The sequence below is a fragment of the Oncorhynchus keta genome, chromosome 34, assembly GCF_023373465.1.
Source record: "Oncorhynchus keta strain PuntledgeMale-10-30-2019 chromosome 34, Oket_V2, whole genome shotgun sequence".
Classification (NCBI taxonomy): domain Eukaryota; kingdom Metazoa; phylum Chordata; class Actinopteri; order Salmoniformes; family Salmonidae; genus Oncorhynchus; species Oncorhynchus keta.
The window spans coordinates 26704794-26732331 of NC_068454.1; the positions used below are offsets into that span (position 1 = coordinate 26704794).

General features: G+C 42.4%; 1 long non-coding RNA gene across 1 annotated transcript; it reads left to right on the plus strand.

Moving 5' to 3' along the window:
- Nucleotides 1–369: 369 nt before the first annotated feature.
- Nucleotides 370–26999, plus strand: LOC118366885 (uncharacterized). Its single transcript, XR_004822044.2, has 6 exons — nucleotides 370–466; nucleotides 24312–24497; nucleotides 24800–24986; nucleotides 25643–25745; nucleotides 25847–25896; nucleotides 26116–26999. It is a non-coding gene; the product is annotated as an uncharacterized LOC118366885 (long non-coding RNA).
- Nucleotides 27000–27538: the final 539 nt, after the last annotated feature.

Genomic DNA, 27538 nt, shown 5'->3' on the forward strand with positions numbered 1-27538 from the left:
CAAAACTGCTACAGCTTCTTCAAGTTGGATGGGTTCCACTGGTATACAGCAATCTACCACAGATTCTCAATTGGATTGAGGCCTCGGATATGACTAGGCCATTCCAAGACATTTAAATGTTTCCCCTTCAAACACTCAAGTGTTGCTTTAACAGTATGTGTTACGGATACCAGTATCCTGTGTGTGTGTGTGTGTATCCTGTGTTCTTTTCTCTCCTTCTCCCCTCACAGGTGAAAATCATCACTCCCCAATCAGTCACCAATCCAATCATCAATCAGAAGACACACCTCCTCCCGTTTCCTACCCTATCACAGTTCCTTTCCCTTGGTTTAAAAACCCTGTCAGTTGTTTGCTCTGGAGCGCAATCTCTCTGTAAATGCCATGTCTGTAGGCCTCTGTGTTTCACTCACTCTTTGTGTATTGACCTCTCTTTTGTTTGAGCACCTCCATAGCACTTTCATCACCTGTGAGTATTGTTTTTGTTATGGTGTTTGCTAGTGGGAAAAGGGGAAACAAAGACAAGTTGCCCATGGGCATACACTACCCGTAGGTAGACTTTTAAATGCACTAGTTAGAATTGGGCGGACCACCCACTGTATTTTTTGGTTAGTTAGCTGTTGTTAATAAAGTAGGCTAGTCTAGCTAGGGGTGTTTTTGAATACTTATTGTTTCTTTCCTTGGGTCCAGCTCAGCCCCTTTTCCTGCTCCCCCCATTACCGTGTGTTTTACAATAAACCTTGAGTTTGACGGTAGATTTCAGTTGTCCTGGATATTTCGTTCACACTTTTACTTTGTCACTATTATAATTTGCCTGAGTTATGTTACGGGTCTCATTACCATCCCCCCTAGACTGTTGGGCCAAAAGGGATTCGTAACAGTATGCTTAGGGTCATTGTCCTGCTGGATGGTGAACCTCCGTCCCAGCCTCAAATCTCTTTAAGACTGAAACCGGTATCCCTCAAGAATTTCCCTGTATTTAGTGCCATCCATAATTATGTCAATTCTGGCCAGTTTCCAAGTCCCTGCCGATGGATATGCTGCCACCACCATGCTTCACTGTGGGGATGATATTCTCGGGATGATGAGGTGTTGAGTTTGCGCCAGACATAGCATTTTCCTTGATGGCCAAAAAGCTGCATTTTAGTCTCATTTAACCAGAGTACCATCTTCCATATGTTTGGGGAGTCTACCACATGCGTTTTGGTGAACACCAAACATGTCTGCTTGTTTTTTTTCTTTAAGCAATGGCTTTTTTTCTGGCCACTCTTCCGTAATGCCCAGCTCTGTGGTGTACGGCTTAAAGTGGTCCTATGGACAGATTCACATCTCTGCTGTGGAGCTTTTCAGCTCCTTCAGGGTTATCCGTGGTCTCTTTGCCTCCCCTCCTTGCCGTATCCGTGAGTTTTGGCGGGCGGCCCTCTCTTGGCAGGTTTGTGGTGCCATAGTCTTTCCATTTTTTTAATAGTGGATTTAATGGTACTCCGTGGGATGTTCAAAGTTTTCTGATATTTTTTTGTAACCCTATCCTGATCTTTGCTTCTCCACAACTTTGTTCCTGACCTGTTTGGAGAGCTCCTTGGTCCTTGGTCTTGGTGGTGTCCCTTGCTTAATGGTGTTGCAGACTTTGGTGCCTTTCAGAACAATATATATATAGATAGATAGATATAGATCATGTGACACTTAGATTCCACACAGGTGGACTTCATCTAACTAATTATCTGACTTCTGAAGGTAATTTGTTGCACCAAATCTTATTTAGGGGCTTCATAGCAAAGGTGGTGACTACATATGCACGCACCACTTTTCAGTTGATTTCTTTTGAAACGAGATGTGTCTATTACATGAAATCCAAATAAAAATCAACTTAAATTACAGGTTGTAATGCAACAAAATAAGAAATGCCGAGGGGGATGAATACTTTTGCAAGGCACTGTATCTGTGGATTTTAATGGTGCGGGGGTCAGCTGTTTGTTCACCCACACTAGACCGCAATGGCTAATAACCCACGACTTACAAAACATGTATGTGATAATGTCTAATATTTTTATGAAATAAAAAATCGAATCATGCAGAAAACAAAAAAAGTGTTGAACATATCAACTATCAACCACCTTCATTTGGAATGCATTTCAATGAACAGGTGTGCCTTGTTATAAGTTTATTTGTTATTGCGTTTGAGCCAATCAGTTGTTGTGACAAGGTAGGTGTGATATATAAAGCTAGCATTATTTGGTAAAATACCAAGTCCATATTATGGCAAGAACAGCTCAAACAAGCAAAGAGAAATGACAGTCCATCATTACTTTAAGACCATGAAGGTCAGTCAATACAGAACATTTCAACAACTTTGAATGTTTCTTAAAGTGCAATCGCAAAAACTAAGCTCGATAACAATGAAACTGGCTCTCATGAGGATCGCCACAGGAAAGGAAGACTCAGAGTTACCTCTGCTGCAGAGGATAAGTTCATTAGTTACCAGCCTCACATTGCAGCCCAAATAAATTATTCACAGAGTTCAAGTAACAGACACATCTAAACATCAACTGTTCAGAGGAGACTACGTGAAATCAGGCCTCCATGGTCGAATTGCTTCAAAGAAACTACTGAAGGACACCAATTATATGAAGAGGCTTGCTTGGGCCAAGAAACACGAGCAATGGACATTAGACAAGTGGAAATCTGTCGTTTGGTCTGTTGAGTCCAAATTTGAGATTTTTGGTTCCATCCACCATATATTTGTGAGACGAGGTGAAGATTTGAATATCTGTCCATAGGAGTAGGTGAATGGATGATCTCTGCATGTGTGGTTCCCACCACGAAGCATGGAGGAGGTGTGATTGTGTGGGGGTGCTTGCTGGTGACCAGCATGGATACCACAGAATTCTGAAGCAAAACACCATCCCATCTGGTTTGTGCTTAGTGGGACTATCATTTGTTTTTCAACAGGACAACGACCCAACACACCTCCAGGCTTTAAGGGATATTTGACCAAGAAGGAGAGTGATGGAGTGCTGCATCAGATGACCTGGCCTCCACAATCACCTGACCTTAACCCAATTGAGATGGTTCGGGTTGAGTTGGACCGCAGAGTAAAGGAAAAGCAGCCAACAAGTGCTCAGCATATATTTTTCTCAATATTAGAAAATATTGTTAAATAGGAAGACACTGCTATCTACTTTACTTATTTAACTAGCCAGAGTTTTATTTTCTACATGTAACTAGGCAAGTCAGTTTTATGAACACATTTTTATTTACAATGATGACCTAGGAACAGTGGGATAACTCCCTTGTTCAGGGGCAGAACTGTTCCTATGTATGCCCGCTAATTGGTGAACCTCTACCCATAAATGGATTGATCTCTGACCACAGCAGCAATACCAACCCTAATTATGCCATTAGCGGAAAAATAGCAGAAATTGCGAACAACGCTCTCCAAAATCAATCATCGGGCGCAGGCCTTGTAAAAGTTCTCTCAAGTCTAGCCCTGATGTCTTGCCATCCGAGAATGGCATTGGTCCAATACGCCAGTACACAGCTGAAGGTAACGGTAGACATAAAGGGACAGGTGGAGCGAACCGGGAAACTGATGACAAATGCAGAGAAGGGAAACATTCTGCTGCCTAAAATAATTCTCACAAGTTATCTACAAACAGGAGCGCAGAACTTGATAACATGCAGTTTTGTTGAACGTTACTCATAGTAACACTGTTCTTCTACAAATTGCTGCAGACCAAAGATGATCAGTTAATGAACCCAATGACTAAGTTGGATGACAGGTCAGCAGAACTCATTGAAGTCACTGAACAAATGAATGATGACAGAACTCAGGTGATGAAGATGGAAATCTCATCACTGAATCTCTCGCTCTGTACTTAAGGCCTCAATCTGCAAAGCATGACAGATAAGTTTGAGACCAAAAGGACCAAGTGCGAAACTCACGTGTCCAACATCAGTACTCTAAGTATTCAAGTGGACTCTGCAATGCAGCAGAATACCACCCTTAGGTACAATCTGGTGGAATAGGTTTCAGATTTTGCCTCCCTCATGCAATGAGTAATATTGTGCCTCTTGGCCTACAAAGCCAAAGCCTGGCTTCTCCTCTTGGCCGTTAGGCCCCAATTTCCCCAGGATGAAGCCAACCCTCTCCGCCCGCTTGGCGCGGAATACCTTGACAAACTGTTCAAACAGGAGTGACTGCACTGCCCTTTGCACACCCGCGTGCAAGTGCTCGCACACGCAACCCATTCTAACGGCCATGGAGCCTTGTCAGACTGTGACGAGACATGAGTTGTGTGCATCAGTCCCTGTCATTGTGCCCTTCGAATTCAGGTAAAATGTTTTCAATCTCCAAGTGTATACCAACACTTTTCATAGAATCTTAGAGAGTAACATCTAGGCAATCAGCCTGTATTTCAAAAGGTTAACTTACATATTTGTGCATAATGGCATGATGTTTTATGTACAATTCCAATGAAGTAACCGCCACGAGGTTGGTGCCACCTTAATTGGGGAGGATGGGTTGTGGTAATGGCTGGAGCAAAATCAGTGGAATGGTAGAAAATACATCAAACGCATGGTTTCTATGTGTTTGATAACATTCCATTTGCTCTGTTCCGCTCATTATTATGAGCCGTCCTCCCCTCAGCAGCCTCTACTGGTAACCTTATAGGTCTCTGGTTATTATCTTGTGAACATAAGTCACAGATTGCGTGGAGAAGGATAGCATGTCCCTGTAGGGCTCATGGGCTACCCCAAACCCCTGTAGGGGCGGCAGCGTAGCCTAGTGGTTAGAGCGTTGGACTAGTAACCAGAAGGTTGCAAGTTCAAACCCCCGAGCTGACAAGGTACAAATCTGTCGTTCTGCCCCTGAACAGGCAGTTAACCCACTGTTCCTAGGCCGTCATTGAAAATAAGAATGTGTTCTTAACTGACTTGCCTGGTTAAATAAAGGTAAAAAAAAAAAAAAAAAATGGACCTGGCATAGCCACAAGGCAGGGGTTTGGGTTAAGCCTCATCTGACATCTGACAGCAATTGTACATACAGACATTATGTGTTGTTCATCTCATAGTGATATGGGCTATGTCCAAATGATCTGCTACTTCCATCCAAAAGTGTGCACTTGTTCACTTTCCTTCCCGGATTTGAAAGGAAATGACTGGTATAAGAAATAGTGTGGAAACTCCCAGTAGCCCATGTCTCCACCAATCCAATGCTTTTAGATGTGTGGGAAGTGGTGAAAGAGTACACACTCCAGGAGAAAGGAGATTATATTGGGAATCACCCATACTGAGCATTTGCTCTACTTTCATCTTCCATGTGGATGATTTCTTCATACAACACCAAGATTATTCCTGCCCACAGCTCTATACCATAAATACAATGAATACACATACACAGAGTATACAAAACATTAAGAACACCTTTCTAATATTGAGTTGCACCCCCCTTGTCCCTCAGAATAGCCTCAATTTGTTGGGGCATGGACTACAAGGTGACCAAAGTGTTCCACAGGGATACTGGCCTATGTTGACTCTGATGTTTCCCACAGTTGTCAAGTTGGCTGGATGTCCTTTCCGTGGTGGACCATTTTTTTTATACACGCAGGGAACTGTTGAGCGTGAAAAACCCATCAGCATTTTAGTTCTTGACACACTCAAACTGGTGTGCCTGCCAACGACTACCATACCCCATTCAAAGACACATCAATATTTTGTCTTGACCATTCACACTCTGCATGGCAGACAAACACAATCCTTGTCTCAGTTATCTCAAGGCTTAAAAATCCTTCAGTCTGTCTCCTCCCCTTCATCTACACTGATGGAAGTGGATTTAACAAGTGACATCAATAAGGGATCATAGCTTTCACCTGGATTTTTTTGTAATTAATTTTTCATCACTTCACCTTTATTTAACTAGGTAGGCTAGTTGAGAACAAGTTCTCATTTACAACCTGGCCAAGAATAAAGCAAAGCAGTTCGACACAACAACACTTTAGTCACAGATGGAATAAACAAACATATAGTCAATAATACAGTAAAAAAAATCGAATGAGGTAAGATAAGGCAAGAAATAGGCCATGGTGGCAAAGTAATTACAATATACCAATTAAACACTGGTGTGATTGATATGCAGAAGATGAATGTGCAAGTAGAGATACTGGGGTGCAAAGGAGCAAGATAAATAAATAAATAAATAAATACAGTATGGGGATGAGGTAGTTGGATGGGCTATATTACAGGTGGGCTATGTACAGGTGCAGTGATCTGTGAGCTGCTCTGACAGCTGGTGCTTAAAGCTAGTGAGGGAGATATGAGTCTCCAGCTTCAGTGATTTTTGCAGTTCATTCCAGTCATTGGCAGCAGAGAACTGGAAAGAAAGGCGGCCAAAGGGGGAATTGGCTTTGGGGGTGACTAGTGAGATATACCTGCTGGAGTGCGTGCTACGGGTGGGTGCTGCTATGGTGACCAGAGAGCTGAGATAAAGCGGGGCTTTACCTAGCAGAGACTTGTAGAAGACCTGGAGCCAGTTGATTTGGCGACGAGTATGAAGCAAGGGCCAGCCAACGAGAACGTACAGGTCGCAATGGTGGGTAGTATATGGGCCTTTGGTGACGAAACGGATGGCACTGCGATAGACTGCATCCAATTTGTTGAGTAGGGTGTTGGAGGCTATTTTGTAAATGACATCGCCGAAGTCGAGGATCGGTAGGATGGTTTTACGAGGGTATGTTTGGCAGCATGAGTGAAGGATGCTTTGTTGCGAAATTGGAAGCCAATTCTAGATTTAATTATGGATTGGAGATGCTTAATGTGAGTCTGGAAGGAGAGTTTACAGTCTAACCAGACACCTAGAATATGTGGACAACTACAAATACCTAAGTCAGAACCGTCCAGAGTAGTGATGCTGGACGGGCGGGCAGGTGCTGGCAGCGATCGGTTGAAGAGCATGCATTTAGTTTTACTTGCATTTAAGAGCAGTTGGAGGCAACAGAAGGAGAGTTGTATGGCGTTGAAGGTCGTCTGGAGGTTAATTAACACAGTGTCCAAAGAAGGGCCAGAAGTATACAGAACGGTGCCGTCTCCGTAGAGGTGGGTCAGAGAATCACCAGAAACAAGAGCGACATCATTGATCTATACAGAGAAGAGAGTCGGCCTGAGAATTGAAGCCTGTGGCACCCCCATAGACTGCTAGAGGTCCAGATAACAGGCCCTACGATTTAACAAACTGAACCCTATCAGAGAAGTAGTTGGTGAGGCAGTCATTTGAGAAACCAAGGCTGTTTAGTCTGCCGATTTTAAAAATGTGGTGATTGACAGAGTCTAAAGCCTTGGCCAGGTCGATGAATAGGACTGCGCAGTAATGTCTCTTATTGATGGCGGATATGATATCGTTTAGGACCTTGAGCGTGGCTGAGGTGCACCCATGACCAGCTCTGAAACCAGATTGCATGGCGGAGAAGGTACGGTGGGATTCGAAATGGTCGGTAATCTGTTTGTTAACTTGGCTTTCAAAGACCTTAGAAAGGCAGGGTAGGATAGAAATAGGTCTGTAGCAGTTTGGGTCTAGTGTCTCCCCCTTTGAAGAGGGGGATGATCGTGGCAGCTTCCCAATCTATGGTAATCCCAGACGATACGAAAGAGAGGTTGAACAGGCTAGTAATAGGGGTTGCAACAATTTCAGCAGATCATTTTAGAAAGAGAGGGTCCAGATTGTCTAGCCCGGCTGATTTGTAGGGGTCCAGATTTTGCAGCTCTTTCAGACATCAGCTATTTGGATTTGGGTGTAGGAGAAATGGGGGAGGCTTGGGTGAGTTGCTGTGGGGGGTGCCGGGCAAAAGACTGGGGTAGGGGCAGCCAGGTGGAAAGCATGGCCAGCCGTAGAAAGATTCTTATTGAAATTCTCAATTATGGTGGATTTATCGGTGGTGACAGTGTTTCCTAGCCTCAGTGTAATGGGCAGCTGGAAGGAGGTACTGTACATTGTCCCAGAACCTTTTTGAGGATGAAAATGTCTGTTTGAAAAAGCTAGCTTTCCTTAACTGACTGTGTATATTGGTTCCTAACTTCCCTGAAAAGTTGTATATCACAGGGGCTATTCGATGCTAATGCAGAACGCCACAGGATGTTTTTGTGCTGGTCAAAGGCAGGCAGGTCTGGAGTTAACCAAGGGCTAATCTGTTCCTGGCTCAATTTTTTTTTTTAATGGAGCATGCTTATTTAAGATGGTGAGGAAGGAACTTTTAAAGAATAACCAGGCATCCTCTACTAACGGGATGAGGTAAATATCTTTCCAGGATACCCTGGCCAAGGCCGCCCCATCCCGCATGCGGGATCGTGACTACAGCCTCAAGCTCATTACCATAACGCAACATTAGCGATTTCTGAAAATTGCAAATGAAATTAAATAAATATGCCTGTCCTCAAGCTTATCCTTTTCTTAACAATCCTGTCGTCTCAGATTTTCAAAATATGCTTTAGAACCAGAGAAAATCAATAATTTGTGTAAGAGTGGTGATAGCTAGCTTAGCATTTAGCGTTAGCATTTAGCACGCAACATTCACAAAAACCAGCAAAGGGATCAAATAAAATAATTTACCTTTGAAGAACTTCAGATGTTTCAATGAGGAGACTCAGTTACATAGCAGATGTCCAGTTTTTCCTGAAAGATGCTTGTGTAGGACACAACGTTCCGTTTTGTTACTATGCATTTGGCTACCGAAACTAACCGAAAATTCAGTCACCTAAACGTCGAACTTTTTTCCGAATTAACTCCATAATATCGACTGAAACATGGAAAACGTTGTTTGAATCAATCCTCAAGGTGTTTTGTCATATCTCTTCATTGAAATGCCTTCCCTGGAAGCGTGCATTCTTCTCTGATTAGGATGGGAAAATACTGGTACCTGACTTTTGCGCACCAATTTCCACGCAGACACCGTGCGGGACACTTGGTAATTGTAGGCTCTTATGGTCAATCTTCCAATGATATGCCTACAAATACGTCACAATGCTGCAGACACCTGGGGGAAACGATAGGAAGTGTCCGTTCATTCCTGTCGCATTCACAGCCATATAAGGAGATCATGGAAAACGTGCCTCCAGAAATCCTGTTGATTTCCTGGTCACTCAAACATCTTGGTTTTGCCTGTAGATTTTGTTCTATGGCACTCACAGTGAAAATCTTTGCAGTTCTGGAAACGTCAGTGTCTTCTTTCCAAAACTATCAATTCCAAGCATAGTCGAGCATCTTTTCGTGACAAAATATTGCGCTTAAAACGGGCACGTCTTTTTATCCAAAAATGAAATACTGCCCCTATAGGACTAACAGGTTAAAGGCCTGCTCGCTGAAGTGTTTTCGGGAGCGTTTGACATTGATGAGGGGTGGTCGTTTGACCGCAGATCCATTGCGGATGCAGGCAATGAGGCAGAGATTGCTGAGATCTTGGTTGAAAACAGCAGAGGTGTATTGGGGGGGCAGGTTGGTTAGGATGATATTTATGAGGGTGCCCGTGTTTACGAATTTGGTGTTGTACCTGGTAGGTTCATTGATAATTTGTGTGAGATTGAGGGCAACAAGCTTAGATTGTAGGATGGCCGGGGTATTAAGCATGCCCCAGTTTAGGTCACCTAGCAGCATGATCTCTGAAGATAGATGGGGGCAATCAGTTCACATATGGTGCCCAGGGTACAGCTGGGGGCAGAGGGTGGTCTATAGCAAGTGGCAATGGTGAGAGACGTGTTCCAGGAAAGGTGGATTTTTAAAAGTAGAAGCTCGAATTGTTTGGGTACAGTCCTGGATAGTTGGAACTCTGCAGGCTATCTCTGCAGTAGATTGCATCTCCACCCCCTTTGCCAGTTCTATCTTGGTGGAAAATGTTATAGTTAGGGATGGAAATTTCAGGGTTTTTGGTGGTTTTCCTAAGCCAGGATTCAGACACAGCTAAAACATCCAGGTTGGCAGAGTGTGCTAAAGCAGTGAATAAAACAAACTTAGGGAGGAGGCTTCTAAGGCTAACATGCATGAAACCAAGGCTTTTACGGTTACAGAAGTCAACAAATGAGAGAACCTGGGGAGTAGGAGTGGAGCTAGGCACTGCAGGTCCTGGATTAACCTCTACATCACCAGAGGAACAGAGGAGGAGTAGGATAAGGGTACGGCTAAAGGCTATAACAACTGGTCCCCTAGTAAGTTCGGACAGAGAGTAAGGAGCAGGTTTCTGGGTGCGATAGAATAGCTTCAAGGCGTAATGTATAGACAAAGGTATGGTAGGAAGAGAGTACATTGGAGGTAAACCTAGGCATTGAGTGATGAAGAGAGAGATATCGTCTCTAGAAACATTTAAACCAGGTGACGTCATCGCATGTGGGTGGTGGAACTAAATTATTGGTTAAGGCATATCGAGCAGGGCTAGAGCCTCTACAGTCAAGTTTAGCCTCCTCGTGAGGTTCCGTCAATAGACCAGTCGTGATGGATTATTTGGGTTTCTTGTAGCAGAGGGGTCCAGTCCAACTGTCAAATGGATCTATTCAGCTAACAGTCCAATATGCTCTAGACAGCTAGCGGTCCGTGGCTAGCAGGCTAGCAGATGGGCATTCAGGGGATGTCGCGATGGAGGGGCCTGTTGGGAAAAAAACCCTCGGGCAGATTACGTTGGTAGTCCAGTCATGATGGACAAGCAGGGCTTTGTGTAGTAAAAGGGGCCCAGGCCGAATGGCAAAACAGAAATAGTGGCGCGAGAAATTGGCCGATGGACCTATTAGCGAACAGTCCGATATGCTCTAGACAGCTAGCGGGCCGCGGCTAGCAGATAGGCATTCAAGGGACGTCGCGATGAAGGAGCCAGTTGAGTGACCCCCTCGAGCAGATACCGTCGGTAGTCCAGTCGTGAAGAATCGGAAGGGCTCCGTACCCCATACCGGCTGTAAATGGGGTCCAGCCCAGTTGGCAAAATAGGTATTGCAGACTGTACAGACTGTAAGGTCATTGAAGTTGTGTGGTACTGTAATGGCTCTTGGACAGATGCAGGTAACGTAAATTAATGTAGTATTTGTCGACAGACTCTGGAAATTGACAACTAAAAAGTAACTGATCATTTGGACAAATCACGATTTTGCAGGTGCTCACATCTTTTGAATTATGAAAGGGAAAGGGATATTTGGCCGTAGACTTGCCCGAAACTGTCAGAGTTTCAGTTTAGAGGGGCGGAGACTTCGCTAGTCTAGTTAGAACATTTTCTCAACCCAGAACTAATATCACATGAAGTGGCGTCAGCTACTCATTTTATACGTCTGTCCACTAGAGATTAACATTAAAGGAATAATTAGTTATCTTCATTTAATCTGGGTCTGTGAAACTGCTCCATAATGTAGCTATGTGATAACCTGTTTTACAAATGAGTAGTATACTGTGTTAATTTATTTTTCCTTTTTTTTATTTATTTTTACTTGTTGACTTGGCCCTGTGTTTTCCATCTGTATCCTAGATGCAAACCAGGTTACAGTACATTTAAGGTGTTTTCCATATCCCAGGCATGTGCTACACTGTACCTTTTTTTGTTTTTCTCCAATATTAAACTGCTTCAGTTGGGCATCTGTCAGTTTTGCAGAAAAATATTATAAAGATGGTTAACTCATTCCAGGTGATTCAATACTGATATTATGTTTTTCTAGCCATTATCGCCTGATAACGATATGAAGGACGATATACCATGCCTCCCTAATAGATATACCTCAGAAAACTGTAAATCTGTGAGTTGGACAAGATCCCTTCAGAATTGTTGTTGTAGTCCATCAGGCCCCAATAAAAAGTGTAATCGCCCTGTCAACACTGACTGCATATACAGTGCCTTCAGAAAGTATTCACACCCTTTGACTTTTTCCACATTTTGTTGTGTTAAAGTCTGAATTTAAAATACACACAATGTCAAAGTAGAATTATGTTTTATGTTTACAAATGAATTATGTCAAGGTTTTACTGCTAACATACAAATCATTACATGGGCTTGCTCCTACCTATCTTTCCGATTTGGTCCTGCCGTACATACCTACACGTATGCTTCGGTCACAAGACACAGGCCTCCTTGTTGTCCCTTGAATTTCTAAGCAAACAGTTGGAGGCAGGGCTTTCTGCTATAGAGCTCCATTTTTATGGAATGGTCTGCCTATCCATGTGAGAGACTCAGACTCGGTCTCAACCTTAAAGTCTTTATTGAAGACTCATCTCTTCAGTAGGTCCTATGATTGAGTGTAGTCTGGTCCAGGGGTACAAAGGTGAACGGAAAGGCACTGGAGCGACGAAACCGCCCTCGCTGTCTCTGCCTAGCTGGTTCCCCTCTCTCCACTGGGATTCTCTGCCTCTAACCCTATTACTGTGGTTGAGTCACTGGCTTACTGGTGCTCTTCCATGCCATCCTTAGGAGGGGTGCGTCACTGAGTAGGTTGAGTCACCAACGTGGTCTTCCTGTCCCGGGTTGGCGCCCCCCTGGGGGTTGTGCCGTGGGCTATACTTGGCATTCTCCTGTCTTATCTGATGTTCTGTGTGAATTTAAGTATGCTCCCTCTAACTCTCTCTCTCTCTTTTCTCTCTTCTCTCGTAGGACCTGAGTCCAGGACCATGCCTCAGGACTACCTGGCCTGATGACTCCTTTCTGTCCCCAGTCCACCTGGTCATGCTGCTTCTCCAGTTTCAACGGTTCTGCCTGTGGCTATGGAACCCTGACCTGTTTACCGGATGTGCTACCTTATCCTGGGCCTGCTGTTTTCGACTCTCTCTCTAACGCACCTGCTGTCTCTAACTCTGAATGATCGGCTATGAAAAGCCAACTGACATTTACTCCTGAGGTTGCACCCTATACAACCACTGTGATTATTATTATTTGACCCTGCTGGTCATCTATGAACGTTTGAACATGTTGGCCATGTACTCTCCACCCGGCAAAGTCAGAGGACTGGTCACCCATCAGAGCCCGGTTCTTCTCTAGGTTTCATCCTAGGTTCCTGCCTTTCTGGGGAGTTTTTCCTTGCCACCTTACTTCTACATCTGCACTGCTTACTGTTTGGGGTTTTAGGCTGGCTTTCTGCATAGCACTTTGTGACGTCGGCTGATGTAAAAAGGACTTAATAAATACATTTGATTGAATTACAAATAAAAAGCTGAAATGTCTTGAGTCAATAAGTATTCAACCCCTTTGTTATGCAAACTGATAAAATGTATTTAACAAGTCACATGATCAGTTGCATGGACTCTGTGTGCAATAATAGTATTTAACATGTTTTTTGAGACACTACCTCATCTCTCTACCCCACTTCTACAATTATCTGTAAGATAGGGAAATTAAATGTTATGTTTGGAGTAAATCCCATACAACACATTACTGAGTACCACTCTATATATTTTCAAGCATAGTGGTGACAGCATCTTGCTTTGGGTATGCTTGTAATCGTTAAGGACGGGAGTTTTTCAGGATGAAAAAGAAATGCAATGGAGCATAGCACAGGCAAAATGCTAGAGGGAAAAACCTGGTTCATTCTACTTTCCACCAGACACTGGGAGATAAGATTCACCTTTTAGCAGGACAATAACCTAAAACACAAGGCCAAATCTACACTGGAGTTGCTTACAATAGAAGATGTGGAATGTGGGCAGTTTTAATTTAACTTTGTCATTTTGGGGTATTGTGTGTAGAAAAATATATTTAATCCATTTTGAATTCAGGCTATGAGAACAAAATGTAGAATAGGTCAAGAAGTATTAATATTTTCTGAAGGCACTAAGATCATTTTATTAATGCCTTATGAAGCTCATGTAATGTTCTACATTTACATTGTTTGTTTTTTAGTTTGTTACAGCTCATTAATTTCTGTATCTATGATGTAAATAGGTTATGCTACACTTCCTTTGATCTGTTGTTGCCTGAGTGAGACCCTGAAATCCCTGGCACTGGTGAGGTGCTGAGCACCTGGAAGCTGAGAGAGAAGATATCCCTGCCAACATATTCCTCTCTCTTGTCAGAAATTAAGCATACCTGTATCAAGATGGATGTCTTGACCTTTGCTATAGTCAACAGGCCTCACGCCATTCTCAACATATTGGCCAACTTGTTTTTTGATTTTTGTCTTTTCTGTTCTGTCCACCGCGAGGCAGAGATACTGAAACAGCCTGTAAAGATACTCCTGGGATTCTTGGTCTGCTGCACAACTGTTTACCTGGCAGTGTTGGGGAATAGTGAACTACATGTTGGCAATTGAACTACATTTTGCAGTAGCTTGGTGGTAGTAAATTCAAATCAAGGTAGTGTTTTTGTAGTGAATTACCTTTATTTTGCCATGTAGCGGTGTAGTTAACTACTGGAACTACACACTACTTTTTTTGCAATAATCAAATATGGGTGAAGTTAGCAAGAATTTTATTTCCTAATTTATCCTAATTTCCTATATCCTGATTTGAACTTGAAACATAATGGTTGTGTTTAATAACCTCTACAGGATCGGTGTCCTTTATACCGGGACGGGTGAGCTAACATGCGCAAATGTGATTAGGATGACTTAAGTAACAGCATGGTCTTTGCTCCAGATCAAAACTCCAAACATACAACCTAATTTTGGCAAAAGATACCTGGAGGGATTACTGCTATCAAGGATTTCCCTTTCCAAGCTATATGGAGGGTGCTCTAGCAAACAAACAGCAGAGACCTGAGGACACCATCCAACCTGGAATTGAGTGAGTAGTGTTTGGTCTGATATTTTCAAAAGCCAAGAAAAAGAAAAAAAAGCATATTACAATAATATATTGTACTGTATGGGGAATAAATGCTGAGTTAAGGCTGCCAGGCATGCTAGGACAGACCAGATACAACTTCAATTGGGCACTAAGGTGTGAAGTGAGAGGTGTCAAGGTCTTTGGGCTCAACAAGTTGCAGGAGTCTTTGAAGCCCTCTTTGAAGCCCTCTCCTGCTTTTCAAAGACCATCCCTTGCATTTTCTACAAGAAATCTGCCTCTAGAAATAAATGCTTCTCCCAAGTGGGTGAGACACCTACTCCTGTTGCCTGCTGCTCTGCTGCTTGGATTCCACCTGGTGATCTGTTCACTGTCTGCCCTGGCATGTCTCTCCCTCCCATCCTATTCTAACCTCCTCTCGCCGGCTTTGTATTCATGTTACCTGATGAAATTGCTGTACAATATGATCTTTTTGACATCTAATGCACATTCAGATGTCATAAATCAGCACTGCAGAGCTCTCTCTGTCCTCTGATGTGCTTTGATTGTATTACTGTTGATGATATCTGGAAATGTGCATGTACACCCTGGCCCATCTACTGTTGCCATCTCCAATTCTGACTTGGGTTGTCACACCCTGATCTGTTTCAATCTGCTTCCAGTCTTTGTGATTGTCTCTACCCCCCTCCAGGTGTCGCCCATCTTCCCCATTATCCCCTGTGTATTTACATCGGTGTTCTCTGTTTCTTTGTTGCAAGTTCATCTTGTTTGTCAAGTCAACAAGCGTTTTCTATTTCAGCTCCTGCTTTTTCCCAGCCTCTCTTTTCTCGTTCTGCTGGTTTTGACCCTTGCCTGTCCTGACACTGAGCCCGCCCGCCTGACCACTCTGCCTGTCCCTGACCCTGCCTGCCATCCTGTACCTTTGCCCCACCTCTGGATTACCGACCTCTGCCTGACCTGACCCTCAGCCTGTCTGCCATCCTGTACCTTTGCCCCACCTCTGGATTACCGATCCTCTGCCTGACCTGACCCTGAGCCTGTCTGCCATCCTGTACCTTTGCCCCACCTCTGGATTACCGATCCTCTGCCTGACCTGACCCTGAGCCTGTCTGCCATCCTGTACCTTTGCCCCTGTTGCTGTAATAAACATTGTTACTTCGACACCGTCTGCATCTGGGTCTTACCTTTATCCTGATATGGGTTTTCTGCACGTTAACACTAGAAGCTTATTACCTATAATGGGTCAATTGAAAGCGTGGGTTCGTTCACAGCTCTAATCCAGATGTGTTGGTCATTACTGAGACGTGGTTAATTAAGGAAGAGTGTTTTGAATACTGATGTTAAACTTTCTGGTTATAACCTTTTTCGGCAAGACAGATCTTCCAAAGGTGGGGTAGTGGCAATCTTTACCAAGGATCACCTTCAGTGCTCGGTTGTCTCCACCAAGTCCGTGCTCAAACAATTTAATTAGCTGGTTTTAAGCATTAAACTTTCAAATAGCTCTTTGTTGACTGTTGCTGGGTGCTATCATAGTCCATCAGCACTGGCCTGTACCCTACCTGCCCTCAGCTCTGTCCTGGCCCCTTACACTAAATCTGAATTTGTCCTGCTAGGTGACCTAAACTGGGACATGCTTAAACCACCTGACCAAGCCTATGAGTAATGGGACTCCCTAAATCTTTCTCAGATTATTACCAATCCCACAAGGTATGACTCCAAACACTCCAGAAAAGGCTACTCTCCTCAACGTTATCCTCACAAATAATCCTGATAGGTATCAGTTTGGTGTTTTCTGTAATGACCTTAGTGATCACTGTTTTACAGCATGTGTTTGTGATGGCTGCTCAATGAAATTACCTGTCCTGATTTGTCATAGACGCGTGCTAAAAAACTTTAATGAGCAAGCTTTCCTTCATGAACTGGCCTCTGTAAAATGGTATAGAATCAGCTTGATCCCTTCTGTCAAAGATGCTTTGACCTTCTTTTTTGATATTTTCAGTGGTATTGAAACACACCCCCATAAAGAAAATGAGAATTAAAAACAGGTTCAGCCCCTGGTTTGACCTTGATCTTGCAGAGTTACTCCACCTCAAAAATTGCATTTGGCGAAAGGCTCGGTACACGCATACTCAGGCTGACTGGCTCTCGTTCAGGCAAATGAGAAATAAGTACACTCAGGCTATCCGGAAGGCCAAAGATAGTTACTCTAAGGAGCAGTTCTCTCTCTATGGGTCTAACTCCAAGAATTTCTGGAAAGCGGTTAAAGACCTGGAAAATAATCCCTTCTCCTCACACCTGCCCATGTCCCTTAATGTTGATGATGTGGTTGTTACTGACAAGAAGCACATGGCTGAGCTCTTTAATCACCACTTCATTAACCTCTCTGCACACCGAACACGGTAGCGGGATGAAATTCGACAACATACGGTGATCGCTACATAAATAGTCATATTAAACATTCATGAAAATACAAGTGTCTCACAAGTTTCGAAAGCCTAGTATCTTGATAATCCAACTGCGTTGTCAGATTTAAGAAAGGATTTACTGTGAAAGAATACGATGCGATTATCTGAGGATAGAGCCCCAATAAAAAAACAACTATTTCAACCAGCACAGGCATAACAAAATCACGAACTACAATAAAATAAATTGTTTACCTTTGACGATCTTCCTCTGTTTGCAATCCCAATGCTCATTGTTACACAATGAATGGTCTTTTGTTTGATAAAATCCATTTTTATAGCCTAACACGAAATATTTTGTGAACCGCTTGTGTCGTGAATTCTGTCTCATTCCATTTTCGACGACACATTTGAGGTAAATACACACACAAAATGTGACTTTTCCAGTCATGTTTGGTTTCATTGCGATCAACTGGTTTGTTTGTAACATCAGCTGCACCACATGCTTGGTGACCCTTGTTTGTAATACAACCAAACCTGATGGGTCATTTCGCTGGACGTATTGACTGAAAGAAACCGATTTGAAGACAACAAGTAATGACATCATTGTGCACCAATGATATGCCCGCTGTTTCGTTGATTGACTGTATTTTAACCCAATGACCACTGATCGTCTTGAAATCTAGCTGGGTAGATAGCCAATGAGCTGAAGTAAACGGCAATATGTAATGTTTATGTGTTGGAAGACCAACCCATGTAGTAAACTCTGGCGTAAAGAGGTTCATTCGCCATTGACGATTCATACCGGAAGGAGCCACGCATGTTGCGCACAGCATTGTTTTGGTAAAGCGCATATTCAGCTGTTTATATATCAATCAGTATGGCGACTAAGTCAGGGAAAGCTAAATCTAAGTCTAGATATACAGATGTACACACAATTTTAGAACAAATGAATCGTCCTCGATCAATTTCGCGATTCCCAAATTGAGGAATATTTTTTGAACGGAGAGGACATCGTTTTGGACTGGTAAGTTCTTCTCATACTAATGCCGTTGTTTGAAATTAATAATATAAAATATTATTTGTGAAATGAAATAGCCTATTTGAGGCTGTTGATGGGAGGGCAGGCCCACAACAATGGCCAAAGTGAAATGGAGACAGTAGATACAGCTGGTCTGTCATAATATAATAGAGACAGTAGATCTAGCTGAAATGTCATAATATAAATTAGACAGTAGATCTAGCATGTCTATAATAATATATTAAACCTTATGTTCCCTGTACTCTATATATATCTGTTTATTATACCTGTTGATACAGGGCTCATATGTGAAACTGACTCTGAATGGGAGCCCCCAGTGCCGAGGTGTCCATCCCCCACTGAAGCTGGTTCATCCAGCTCCTGCCACAAGTGGTGTTCATCTGCCCAAATGTATTTCTGCAGGCATGGATGTGCCTCAGGGCCAAAAGGGCACAGCATGGATGCGTCGCTGTGTTCTTTGCAAAATGAAGTCCCCCATCACCTGCACCACATGCTTGGTGACCCTCTGCTTTACAGCAGAAAGAGACTGCTATGGCACCTGGCATCAGCAGAACAATATAGTGTAGAGGACTGAGGGTCTTCCAAATATTGAAAGTGTTATTTTGTAAATGTATTTTTTTTCTTCATGTTTTTTCAAATTTTTTTGGGGGGGTGTGTTAGAATACCATTTTGGTATTTTGTATATAGTTATTCCATTCAAAATGTATAACTTCACCAATTTGGCCACTTGGGTACATTTGGGCAACTTGTGTGGGACACCTCGGCGACTTCATGATAAATGTCATGTAGCACACTCATTTTGGAAGTTATCATTCTGAAACTTTGCACAAGTACTGTTGCCCTCTTATGTTTTTCACTGAAATTGTCCCCATCATCCTATCTGAATGTTTGTTTTGTCTTGTTCATTTTAAAGGTGATGATACAGCAATAAAAATCTATTTGTATTATAAAATGTAAATGTATTATCTAAACCAGATATATTGTGTTATATTCTTCTACATTCAATTCACATTTACACAAACTTCAGAGTGTTTTCTTTCAAATGGTACCAATGATATGCATATCCTTGGTTCTGTGCCTGAGCGACAGGCAGTTAGATTTGGGTATGTCTTCAGGCGGAAATTGAAAAAAGTAGGGGGGTAGCTCTAAGAGGTTTTACTTAAGTCAGGATTCCTATTTGACTCAGACATGCATCCTTGCCTGTCCTCATCTCCCACCCATTCTAATGCGACCAGCACCGATGCTTCTCCCTCTTTTCCCCCTGCCTGCTACAAAGTTTCTCCCTGCAGGCAGTCACTGAGTCCTAGGTGCAAAAGGAGCTCCTTAAACTTGACCCCCAAAAACATCTGGGTCAGATAGTTAAGACCCTTTCTTCCTTCGGGTTGCTGCCCCTATCATCGCCAAGCCTATCTCTGACCTTTTTAACCTGTCTCTCCTCTCTGGGGAGGTTTCCATGGCTTGGAAGGCAGCCACAGTTTTTCCCTCATTTAAAGGGGGAGATCAAGCTGATCCTAACTGTTATAGACTTTCTATTTTGCCATGTTTATCACGTGCCGAAAAAACTTGTCAATAATCAACTGACTGGCTTTCTTGATGTCTATAGTACTCTCTCAGGTACGCAATCTGGTTTCCTCTCAGGTCATGGATGTGTCACTGTAACCTTAAAGGTCCTCAATGACGTCGCCATTTATTCTAAGCAATGTTGTGTTGCTATTTTTATTGACTTGGCCAAAGCTTTTTATACGGTAGACCATTCCATTCATGTCGGCCGGCTAAGGAGTATTGGTGTCTCTGAGGGATCTTTGGCCTGGTTTGCTAACTACCTCCCTCAAAGAGTGCAGTGTATAAAGTCAGAACATCTGCTGTCTCAGCCACTGCCTGTCACCAAGGGAGTACCCCCAAGGCTCGATCCTAGGCCCCACGCTCTTCTCAATTTACATCAAAAACATAGCTCAGGCATAAGGAAGCTCTCTCATCCATTTATATGCAGATGATAGTCTTATGCTCAGCTGTCCCCTCCCCAGATTTTGTGTTAAACGCTCTACACAAAGCTTTCCTAGTGTCCAACAAGCTTTCTCTACCCTTAACCTTGTTCTGAACACCTCCAAAACAAAGGTTTGGTAAGAAGAATGCACTTCTCACCACCGGTGTGATTACTAGCTCTGAGGGTTTAGAGCTTGTACAAGTACTTGGGAGTATGGCTAGACAGTACACTGTCCTTCTCTCAGCACATATCAAAGCTGCAGGCTAAAGTTAAATCTAGACTTGGTTTCCTCTATTGTATTCGCTCCTCTTTCACCCCAGCTTCCTCTATTGTAATCGCTCCTCTTTTAACCCTGATGCAGATTACCATCCTACCCATGCTAGATTACGGAGATATAATTTATAGATCGGCAGGTAAGGGTGCTCTCGAGCGACTAGATGTGCTTTACCATTCGGCCATCAGATTTGCCACCAACGCTCCTTATAGGACACATCACTGCACTCTATACTCCTCTGTAAACTGGTCGTCTCTGTATACTCATTGCAAGACCCACTGGTTGATGCTTATTTACAAAACCCTAATAGGCCTCACTTCCCTCTTTCTGAGATATCTACTGCAGCCCTCATCCTCCACATACAACACCCGCTCTGCCAGTCATATTCTGTTAAAGGTCCCCAAATCACACACATCCATGGGTCGCTCGTCTTTTCAGTTCGCTGCAGCTAGTGACTGGAACGAAATGCAACAAACACTCAAACTGGACAGTTTTATCTCAATCTCTTCATTCAAAGACTCAATCATGGACACTCTTACTGACAGTTGCGCAGTTTTACATTATGTATTGTTGTCTCTACCTTCTTGCCCTTTGTGCTGTTGTATGTGCCCAATTATGTTTGTACCATGTTTTATGCTACTACCATGTTGTGTTGCTACCATGTTGTTGTCATGTTGTGTTGCTACCATGCTGTGCTATTATGTGTTGCTGCTTTGCTATGTTGTTGTCTTACTGTAGGCCATGATGTGTGTTTTGTCCTATATTTCTATATGACATTTTTTATCCCATGCCCTGTCCAAACAGGAGGCCTTTAGGCTTTTGGTAGGCCGTTTTTGTAAATATTAATTTGTTCTTAACTAACTAAGTTAAATAAAGACTAGTTAAATAAAGGTTAAGTAAAAATAAATAAAATCTTTAATAAACAGCCAACTTTCCAGGACATAGACATGTCTTATAATGGCAGAAAGCTTAAATTATTGTTGAATCTACAGTTGATGTCGGAAGTTTACATACACCGCAGACAAATACATTTCAACTCAGTTTTTCACAAAGCCTGACATTTAATCGTAGTAAAAATTACCTGTCTTAGGTCAGTTAGGATCACCACTTTATTTTAAGACTGTGAAATGTCAGAATAATAGTAGAGAGAATTATTTATTTCAGCTTTTATTTCTTTCAACACATTCCCAGTGGGTCGGAAGTTTACATACACTCAATTCATATTTGGTAGCATTGCCTTTAAATTGTTTAACTTGGGTCAAATGTTTCAGGTAGCCTTCCACAAGCTTCCCACAATAAATTGGGTGGATTTTGGCCCATTCCTCCTGACAAAGCTGGTGTAACTGAGTCAGGTTTGTAGGCCTCCTTGCTCGCACACACTTTTTCAGTTCTGCCCACACATTTTCTATGGGATTGAGGTCAAGGCTTTGTGATGCCACTCCAATACCTTGACTTTGTTGTCCTTAAGCCATTTTGCCACAACTTTGGAAGTTTGCTTGGGATAATTATCTCATTTCAAAGACCCATTTGTGACCAAGCTTTAACTTCCTGACTGATGTCTTGAGATGTTGCTTCAATATACCCACATAATTATCCTTCGTCATGAAGCCATCTATTTTATAATGTGCACCAGTCCCTCTTGCAGCAAAGCACCCCCACAACATGATGTTGCCACCCCTGTGCTTCACGGTTGGGATGATGCCTCCCCCTTTTTCCTCCAAACATAATGATGAACATTATGGTCAAACAGATCTATTTTTGTTTCATCAGACCAGAGGACATTTCTCCAAAAAGTACAATCTTTGTCCCCATGTGCAGTAGCAAACCGTAGTCTGCCTTTTTTTGGCGGTTTGGAGCAGTGGCTTCTTCCTCGCTGAGCGGCCTTTCAGGTTATGTCGATATAGAACTCATTTGACTGTCGATATAGATACTTTTGTTCCTGTTTCCTCCAGCATCTTCACAAGGTCCTTTGCTATTGTTCTGGGATTGATTTGCACTTTTAGCACCAAAGTACGTTCATCTCTAGGAGACAGAACGCGTCTCCTTCCTGAGCGGTATGATGGCTGCGTGGTCCCATGTGTTTATACTTGCGTACTATTGTTTGTACAGATGAATGGGGTACCTTCAGGCATTTGGAAATTGCTCCCAAGGATGAACCAGACTTGTGGAGGTCTACAATTTTCTTTCTGAGGTCTTGGCTGATGTCTTTTGATTTTCCCATGATGTCAAGCAAAGAGGCACTGAGTTTAAGGGTAGGCCTTGAAATTCAACTACAGGTACACCTCCAATTGACTCAAATGAATCAATTAGCCTATCAGAAGCTTCTAAAGCCATGACATCATTTTCTGGAATTGTCCAAGCTGTTTAAAGGCACAGTCAACTAAGTTTATGTAAACTTCTGACCCACTGGAATTGTGATACAGTGAATTATAAGTGAAATAATCTGTCTGTAAACAATTGTTGGAAAAATTACTTGTGTCATGCACAAAGTAGATGTCCTAACTCACTTGCCAAAACTATAGTTTGTTGACAAGAAATGTGTGGAGTGGTTGAAAAACGAGTTTTAATGTCTCCAACCTACTTCAAATTTATATGTCTGTCATATTGCTGTATCTAGCTATAAGTTAAACCTGATCAATGAAATGGATAGGTGTAAGCAATTATGGTAATTCCAGCTGTTCTTAACTAGGTGTCTTCATTCGACAGACACAGACAGAGAGAGAGAGTTTGGAGAGAGAGGAAGAAAGAGAGAAAGAAAGAAGAAAGTGAGAGAGGGAGGGAGAGAGAGGGGTGGGAAGAGAGTGGAAGACAGAGAGAGAGACATGGAGAGAGAGCAACAAAGTGAGTAAGACAGCAGTGCAAATGTACTTAGACTTGAGTGTTTCAGCAACTCTTCTCTTCCAACTTGTTAGGCAATCACCTGTACCTATGGAGGAAGGATGACCATCCACACAGGACTGACTGAGATGCATGTTGGCCATTTCGAGGTGAAGCACGTTACTGCCAAAATCAAACTACGCTTCTTCTGGCGTGGGATTGTCCAGGATGTGGACAGCTCGGCAAGTGAAACAACCTTTTGTTTATCAATCCCATTCTATTATATCTGAAATTATTATGATTTCAATGAATGTCATAACAAAGAGCACACAATGCTTCAATTTGTCACTTTGTGCTTAAATGTCAGTACCTGTCTATAGCCTACCAGATGTTTGAGACGATGAAGACTGTGGCGTCGGAATTGAAGCCTATTAAGGTTGTTTCACCATGGCACATGATCAGTAAGTCTCAGAATTCACATTTTCCCTGATTAGTTGTTTTGTAATGGTTGCTTTATTTGACCACAGAAGTGTTCAATATTAGAGAATGTGTGTGTGTCAGTATCCTTACAAATATGAAAATCTGCATACTGTGTGACACAGCTACGGGTAAGAATAAAATCTTCTTTCTAACACTTTAAATGTTAGCGGTGGACCTCATTGGCCCCTTCACGATATCGATGGCAACAGCTGATGTCTGACGGCGACCGATCACTTTACCAAGTGGGTGGAGGCAATACCCATTACGGTCAGTAAAGGAAGCGAACGTGCTGAACTCTAAATTCCCTTCAGTAATCAAATAAAAAGAGTGCTTGGAACCAAAAATGGATTTAGTTTTTCTATGATACCCATCAAGGATGGGACTGGCGAGGCCACCTCCAAGGTGATGATGGACATATTCAACACCCGTGAACTCTGGAACAGGGTACCGATGTTATACTGTAGGTTATATTCTGTCACCAATGGTTTGCTTTGTTAATTTTTTACAATTTGTTTTTGATTTTCGATGGTACATAATAAGATATATTTTAAAACTTCCATTGCCAATAGATATCCCTTTCCTTACCCTTCCTCCAGGTTCGGATGAACAGACCAACCAGACCCTCAACACTACCATGGGCAAGTCCCATGACGTGTACCAGCAATGGTGGGAAGACAACCTGAAGGTAATTCTCTTTGCACACAACAGCAGCGTCCAGGCCTCCACCGTGTACTCGCCCTAATCGCTTACAGTACGGACTGGAGCCACAGCTGATGATTGAGGTAAACAATGCAATTATATAAGCAATTATAGCATATACTGTAGTCTTTAAAATGTGTTATTGACCTTGTGTTGTTGTTTGTCTATCGCTATTTTTGTATAATGTACTTTCAGTTTACTGAAACCCCACCTGATGTGGTGGAAGACCACCTTCAGGCACAGGCTGAGAAAGATGTGGATGTTTTTAACCATGTACAAATGATTGTCCTCTGTTAATATATTTTCTGGCCGTCCAAAAGATTTGTAAGAAATGTATTTGTAATAAAATTAAATATAATTGCATTTATTTCTGTTATCACTCAAGGTGAGACTGAATATCGACAAGGCGCAGGAGAAACAGAAGCAGAGCTACCGTAGGACAATCAAGAAAGGGACCAAGTGCTTCGACATCCGGGCAAACGACTTGGTTTGAAAGAAGGACGAAAGGAAGACGAAACCCCGCTGCTCTTTGGCTCCTGTTGGGGAATAATCAGAATTAGTTGGTAACATATGTAAGATGTTTAATATTCATAATATGTTTGTAAGTTACTTCTCATCAGAATGTTTATTTTTGTATAATACTGTGGCCGGGTTTGCAATTATCTGTTCTCTGTCAGGACTAAGTTACTTGGGCCGGAGAGAGGGGAGAGGTCAAGCGTGTATCTCTTGGCTCCACAATGTCTGTGTGCCAGTCAATGTGTCTCTGTGATCTTGTCGAGATAGGGTGGATTTGATATATGCCTGTTGATATGAGGATTTGTTTTATGGTTCTGAGTTTGAGAAAAGAACATAGTTTAGGAGACAAAGCTGAATGATAAATTATGGCCAATGCTGTCTGGCTATGTGTGTCTTTGCTATAAAGGATCTCAGTTGCAATGTGTAAGGGACTCTCAGAGAATTCATTTATAGACACTGAATTGATCTGAGAGTCACAGGGTTGTGATGGAGCTCATATAATTAAAGATGGACTTTGTGATAACTCTGACTTGTGTGTGGTTTGCTCTCATGATTTGGTAAATACAGGAAATTTCCACGACACTCCTAGCTGGGGTCATCTGTTAAGGCGAATATAAAAATCTAATATAATAACTATTTTCATTTGGACACAAAATAACTTGAAGCTAATTTTAGTTTCCCTAACTGATATTTTTCTCTTTGTCTTCCTAAGGTTACCTCGTTGGAAGCCAACAATCTTCTCCAGTTGGAACAGTTGGACTGTCGTCCACTGAAAGCCCTGACGCCCTACACTTCGGTAAAGCCCAATAGACAAAGTATGTTAAGCTTTGGTTGACTTTTGCGAAAGCAAGAAATGGTAGATATGCTGAGCTTATTAAAATGTACTTCTTCAATTTATCTCTCCAAATGACTTTAGGACCATCGACTGTCCGAGGCCCGCAGGAGGTATCCCATCCACCAGAACCAGTGAGTTTGGATCAGTCTGATTCCCTGTGCTCTGAGTTGGAGGGGGACCAGCTTAAGATAGGCTATACCTTCAAAAACGGTTGAAAAGTACACATCTCCCATTTATAACACTGCACTAATCCATAACATTTTCTCACAGTAAAGTGTAACTTGTTTGTGTTTATTGTTTCCATCTCTGTCTCCTACCCTGTTCCTTTTAACTCTGCTCCTGTTCTCCAGGACCTATGGGCTCTGCCTAACATTCAGACATGGATCCACCTCATGTCCTCCATTACCAACCACCCTCCAACTTCTCATTACATCTACACCTACTGTTATTGTCATGTTGTCATTATCTGCTAAGAAAGTTGTCTTGCTCTATCAAACTGGGCACACAATATAGTATGTGAGATACAAAGATAAACTAAAAACACTAGCACTGCAAACACTCAGAACAATGAGAGTACAGCAGTGCCGGGACTTCAGTCTCCCTCTTCAAATCACCCTTCCGAGACTGGCTGGCTGTTGAGAACAAGCGACAGGCAGAACTTCCCACCCACACAGCAGCCACCTCCTCTCCATTCCACACACCAGAATTCAGTATTTCAGTCTATGATACCACGTGAGTGTAAAAATAATATGTGAAAAAATGTATGACACAACTGTACCAAATAAATATTAACGTTTATATATTTAAATCATAAATCTTGCCAGGTTGGATTCCACAGCTGTTTCACAAGGTGTTCATTGTTCTAAATGGTAAGGAATCATTTGAGGGTATTTGTTAGTTCAACATGATTCATTGTTGTATCCTAGGACCTACAATAGATACATATATATTTAATCACAAGGGTGTACTAATGAGCTGTGATGGAACATTTATCATGTGATGAGATAGCCTTGAAAATGTTAATCTTGTCTTTCCTGTCATAAATAATACTTGGTTCCTGTATGTGCTTGGTAAAGATATGATGGGCGACATGACCCTCTCCGTAGGAGCATCTGGCAGCACACCAAGAATATGTTCTATAAGTTAAGATAGGAGACGGTGCCAGACACATACAGGAACCAACCCTATGTAACTTGTCTGTGCAAGCAGTATATAAGACATCTGACGGGACTGCCCAACAGAGCTCCTGACAGACGTGTACTATGGTGCATCAAGTTTGTTGGAACCTCTTCGGTTAACTGACAATAAAGAATGATTCATTTAAGATTGACTTTGAGTGTACCTGTGTAGAATTTCCACAACAGAGCTAAATGAGATATAATTGTTTTTATCATAATAGAGGACTACTGAAGTAATATTATTTCACTGTAGGTACTGGAAGGGCAGTGTCATGACATTGGCCTCTTTGAGTATAGCAACCATCCCCCTCTCCCTCTGCCTCCCCCTTGCCTCCTTCAACTAGGCTGCTGTGGTCAGAGGTCGTAAATTCCTGAGAAGACCACATGGACACACAGTTATAGAGAGTAGTTTTTCATGGAGACAAAGGAAATCCTTCCACCTCACAGAACTTGAGGTATGAACAAATGTCATGTTCCGGAGAAAGTATAAAAGATAGGTGAAAACTCCAGCTACGAATTGGTCCGTTTGTCACAACTTGGGGAAGATCATGGGAGACGGTGTGGCCACATTACCATAACACTGTTTATATAATAA